Source organism: Octodon degus, unplaced genomic scaffold (assembly GCF_000260255.1).
Source record: "Octodon degus isolate 3935 unplaced genomic scaffold, OctDeg1.0 scaffold00174, whole genome shotgun sequence".
In the NCBI taxonomy this organism is placed as follows: Eukaryota; Metazoa; Chordata; class Mammalia; order Rodentia; family Octodontidae; genus Octodon; species Octodon degus.
The window spans coordinates 1569749-1575705 of NW_004524750.1; the positions used below are offsets into that span (position 1 = coordinate 1569749).

At 43.7% G+C, this 5957-nt stretch overlaps 1 pseudogene; it reads right to left on the minus strand.

Annotated features, from left to right (window-relative positions):
- Positions 1-436: 436 nt before the first annotated feature.
- On the minus strand, positions 437-567 carry LOC111813240 (annotated as a pseudogene).
- Between the last annotated feature and the right edge of the window lie 5390 nt (positions 568-5957).

A 5957-nucleotide genomic window follows, 5' to 3' on the forward strand; every position in this document is an offset into this window, starting at 1 on the left:
AACAACCTTCCCCAAACAAAAAAAATGCAAAAGAAGACAAGATGATGTCCAATCAGAGAGGAGAAGGATAGTCAATCAGACAAACAAGAGAGAACAAAAGCAGTAACATACCCTGGTGTTTCCAGTCCTGTGACCGTGTCCGTGTCAGATCCCAGAAGGTGCCGCGTCCCCAGCCACGGTGGCCACGGGAGCTGTGCTGGGTGTGGAGCTGGTCCTGGCCGGGATGTGGGGCGGGGCTCTTCCCTGGTGGCGCTCTCGAGCCCGCTGCTGGCTGCTCACCGGTGCTTTTGCTTCTCTCACTGATCATTCACCTCTCCACGGCTCGGAGCACCGGCGCTCCTGGGCCACAGTCCGTGCCTAGGTGCCCCGCCACCCTGGCTCCCGCCAGAGGTGAGTGTCTATGATACAGTTTTTGATCATGCCTTATACATATATAAACATGTGTGTTATTTTTAATTGTCCACTTAGCTGCTAGGTTTTGAACTCTCTGATCTTTTTGAATACAATTAGCAATAATCGCGCCTTGGATAAACGTCATTGGCTACGGTACTACCACTGCGCAAAGCTCTTTTTGAATACAAATCAGCACAGAAATTCATGTGTCATAAAAGAGCTAAAACATGATGTCTCCATCAATCATGTCCAGACTTGAGCAGGACTGTTCCTTGTTTTACTAGTATCGGGCTAGATTAAAATATGTTTTTTTTAAAAGGCAAGTAAGTAGAACTGAAAGTGAAAAGTTCTTAGATAAATATATAATGCTTTCGTGGAAAAAAACCCCTATCAATAATGTCTATGTTTTTTCACTATTTTTAATATAATTTCCTTCCTGCAGGTTTATGTAGGTGTTAAATATTCAAATAACATTGATTTGCACAAGAGAAGAATCTTCAGTACCAAAAGTACCTATTTTTCCCCTGACAACTATTCTTAAAATATTTTTAGTAGTACTATTTTATCAGAGTTTAAGGACAACTTTCTATCCTTTCTATTTTCTCTTGTTAAGGTGACTCCAGAATTTAATAAAATAAGAATAAGTATGCTAACAAGGGTTTTCTTCTGAAATTTATAGTATGTTATTCTCAGAAATTATTGTATTTAGTTATTTGGGAAGTAGCCACAACAACCTACACTTTATATGTGCAGGAAATCGAGAGACTTACTTTCCACGAGGAGAAAAGTTTTGGACTCACCCCGTTAGAGTCTTCTGCTGACCTTCCTCCTGTGTAACACAGTGAGCTCTTGGATTGTCTCCTAAGTAATAAAATCCTTATTAATCAGCATGTGTTGGTGCAAAGCAGAGGATTAATTGTTTGCTTTGAAAATTACAAAAAGGGCATACAGTGAAGAAAAATGATATTAAGTAGTGCGGCATCTCATACTGCTTGCAACTGATGAGCGTTGTGACCACCTTAGCTTAGTCCCTGACCTTTCCATATTACCGAATTCATTATGTGTGGAAAAGGAGACTACAGGTCCATCAGTTCTGGGCCCAGGTGTCTTGAGAAAATTTCTGTGCACCTTGAGGAGCTTTAAAGACACTCACTGGTGCCGTTGAAATTGAACATGTGGGGCCGGCCAAGTAGCTCAGCAGGTTAAAGTGCCTGCTTAGGCAGACGCAGGGGCTGGGAGTTCGATCCCTAGACCTGCTGTGCCAGCTCCACCCCCAGGGGAGACAGTGATTGAGACTGGGCGTGGTGGTGTGCACCTGTAATCCCACCGCTTGGGAGGCTGTAACAGGAGGATCACTGAGTCCGATCTACTCAGTGAGACCCTGTAGACCCTGTAGACCCTGTAGATCGTGTAGACCCTGTAGACCCTGTAGACCCTGTAGACCCTGTAGACCCTGTAGACCCTGTAGACCCTGTAGATCGTGTCCTAAAATGCAACAACAACAAAAATTTGAACATGTGACATCACCTTTGTACATTCCTATTAGCCCGTGTGTGTGTGTGTGTGTGTGTGTGTGTGTGTGTGTGTGTACCGTCTGCTCTCCTCTCTTCCTTCCCTTCCCCTCCCTCCACCTCTCGATCCTCTTCCATTTGGGGATGATCTGTCTGCCTGCCTCCTGTGATCTACCTTTTATTTTGCTCTGTTTATAATATGGGATCCTCATACAAGAGAAACCACGTGATTTTTAGGCCTGGATGTATGATTTATTTCACTTAACACTGTGCTCTCGAGATGCACCAATTTCCTACAAGGGACGCAGGCTTTTCTCTCCGGCAAAGCGGTGCTCGCTGGTGTCTAATGCCATGTCGTCTTTACTCACCCCTCTGTTGATTGTCTTTTAGGCTGCTTCCCAGATTTGGTAGTCATGATTCGTGCTGCTATAAACATGAGTATGTATGTACCAGGATAGCATGACGTGCAACGCATTATTTACTTTGGTATATTAGGAAGCAATTAACTTTCAATATTAGCAAACGTTTTCTACAGGGATTGCTATTTTCTAAAACATAATCCCTTCTCTTGGGCTCCTAACGTTTGCATTTACAGTGGCACCTCCACCTGTGCAAGAACGAAGACTCCCATTTTCACACTCCTGACACAAGCAGAGCCAAAGTACATTGGATTTAAAAATTGTTAAGCAAACCTCTGTGGGACGTATTTCGGAGTCCATTCCACCAACAAGTATGGAAAACTGAAAAGCTAAACACGAGATTACATTTTGTTAAAGGAAATCAGGGCTATGACATCATTTTTATCAGAATATAATTGCATTTGTTTCAAGCTTTTATTACTAGCATCCCGAAGCCAAGCATGGTGGTGCACACTTATCACCCAGGCTGCAGAGGAGGCGGAGATGAGAATACTGCAAGGTCAAGGAGCGGCCAGTCTGGGAAACACGGAGGATGGTGTTTCAAAGTAATAATCTGAAAAAGAGGCTGGAGGTGTAGCTCTGTGGTATCATACACACACAGTAAGTCAGGGATGGCGACCCGCACCTGTATTATAGAGAATGCCCATTCCTTCATGCTGCTGCGCCCGATCCATGCCACACGCATCCTCTCCCTACTATAGTAAGTGTGAATGTTGCTAGCGTGCGTCTGAGTCGAGCCTGCAACCATTTTCTAAGAACCAAAGATAAATGCATATAAAACTTCCTGTTTTACATTATAGATGTAAGAAGGAAAAATCTCATGTAAGTCATCTCAGCTAGATCTAGGTTGGATTTAGTCTTATCAGCGATCTCCTTCATACACGATTTCAGATTGGGAACGCCTTGTTGTGATTACCCATAAGCAAAATGTCAATCTTTCCAGACGGAGGCCAGTGCCGCAGATCCGTTCTCCATTTGGCTAGCAGTGCAGTCTGCTCTTCCCGCAGTGCCAATTTTGGCCCTAGTAATGCTTCATACTGGAACCTTAGCACTTGCTCAGCTGCTCTTGATGCACTTCTAAGGCGCTCCCAGGACCATGACAACACCAGCAATCACTGGTATTTGGGTGCTGCCTGTGGGTAAGGCCCTGACCTTGGCCCTGGGCATCTGTTAGGTCATCCTGCAGGCCGGTGAGTAAAGTTTGCATTATCTCATTCTCCAGATGAGAAAACCACGGCGCTCCTCGGTCCCATCACTCTGTGTCCTTTGTCAAGTGAACAGAGCATCTTGCTTGTCCTACCTAAGGGAAAACCAAGACTCATGTGTTTGGGTCTAAACTCATCTAAACAAAATGGTTTTACTTTAGCTTCAGAAAAATAACAAAATTTTAGTAAGAATGTCAATGCGATGGTGTGCATATATTTTTTAACACTATGATTTAAATTCACGGCCTTCACACTGAGCCTTCACCCATCTCTATCCTTTTTTTTTATTTTTAGTTTGGGACAGGGTCTCTCTAAGTTTCTAAGTTTCCAGGCTTTGTTTGGACTCATAATTCTGCTTCAGCCTCCCACAGGGCTGAGATTATAGGCACGCACTACCACACCCACTGTAATGGTATGTTTTTTAAATTATTGAATTAATAAAAGTTTCCCTTTGTTGAAAGCTTTAAAATCAGTTTAGTGCTGTTAAATACTCACCATTAAGCAATGTTTAACTATAGATTATAAATGAAATGATGCTTTGATTTTGTTTAACTGCTAGGCTACAAGAGTTTGATTGGAACTTCAAATTATTCATGGTGTGTACAAGTTAGTATTTCTCATGACAAATTAGCAAAACATTAGAATCCATCTGGATGGAAGAAAGTTGAAGTACAAAAAAAGTGAGCTTGGGATTTTTCTGTAAGACTGAGTTTGCATCTGGCTACTTTCTAGGTTGATAATTGTGAGGAATGTCTTCAGAGTTCTTTCGGAATGGACATCTCTACTTTTGAAACATGGAGTCTAGCTCTGCTTGGGACTGTACCACGACATGGACAGGTCATCCTGTGTTTTATTTTCTACAGCTACAAATCAGGAAGGATTTTCAAGCCTTTCTTCAGCAATGAGTTGAACATTTTGCTCTATTATTAGCAGAAGAATGGCCAAACTAGCTTCTTCATAGTTCAAAGGGAAGTAAATCACTCTGAAATAATAGTAATAAAAAATGGCAACTGCCTATTGATTATTTACTATAAGCCAACTATTGGTTTAAGCATATATTCACTGGTTTGTTCGCTTTGTACCCCTGGTTTGTGGAAATAGTCTCTTTTTAAAATTAAGAAGCTAATCCACAGAGAGTAGGAGCCAGTACAGCATGGAACACAGACCTCAACAGTGAGATGCTGGGAGCCCAAGGCCCAACGGCATGGTCTGTCCTCCTGGGGCATCAGATCAGTCCCCTCTCTGACCTTTCATTTTGGGGGATAATGGGAAAGATGGAGAAGTGCTTTCCAGCTGGAAAATCAACTCAAAATCACTTTGGAGATCCCTTTGTCACCTTCAATGATTTTTGGAACATTTTTTCTCTCATGCTTAAGCAAGATTCTGATCTAGTATGCTGTTGGTGGGTGGGGCAAAGTGCCTGCCAAGTTGGCCTTGCACCACTATCTGGGGTTTCCACTGTCCAACTCAAAGCAATACTCATAGAAAAGATCACAGAGGCTGAGTCACGAGCCCTTCTCATGTGGGCCTTTCTGGTGGCACTTGAATGTGTCAGTGTAAGTCCGCCCTGGCCGTACGTGATGAAGTGGGGAAACGGAGGCAGCGCACACATGTGTGCAGCCCATGGAGGGAGTTAAAACTCCCTCAGATGAGAGTATGTAGGGTGTCCTTGGGTTACAAATGGCCTGTTTATATTCGTTCTTATATAGTTTTCTTTATTGCAGCTATTTCTAGTAGTTACTTATTCTTATTTCCAGATTATGAGCTCATATTTGGAGTAATACTGATTGAAATTGTAAAGACAAATGTACAGTCAGCAGGCTACTAAAACCCACTCAAATATTAAAATAAAGCATGATGTTGCCTGATTTTAGTGCAGTTTGCTAACATTTCACTTGGAAGATCTCCTGTAACATGTGAAAGGAAGTGTAGGTCAGGCCATCTCCTCTGAAGGAGGAGTGACTTTGTAAAAACATTCCAGTTATGTCAGCGATAAGAGTTTACTATTGCATTGGACCTTCTGAGTATCTGTGGTAGGCAGATTCAGCACACAGTGTGCTTTAATCTCTCCCTCCTAACACTTTGCCAATTTGCACTTCTTTGGTTATCTGATGGTTGGAAACACGAGACTTAAAACTGGACAGGTGAGACGACCCGGGGCCGCGGGATCCTGAACAGACTCAGAGCACAGGCCCGGGCGAGTGAGTGAGACCACCCAGGGCTGGCGGGATCCTGAACAGACCCAGAGCGCAGGCCCGGCCAGTGAGTGAGATGACCTGGGGTCCTCCGGATCCTGAACAGACCTGGAGCGCAGGCCCAGCGAGTGAGTGAGATGACCCGGGCCCGCTAGATCCTCATTCAACCCAGGCTGCAGGCCCAGCAGGGAACCCTTCAGCAGAACTCCCTGCAAAGAGGCTAGAGGCAAGACC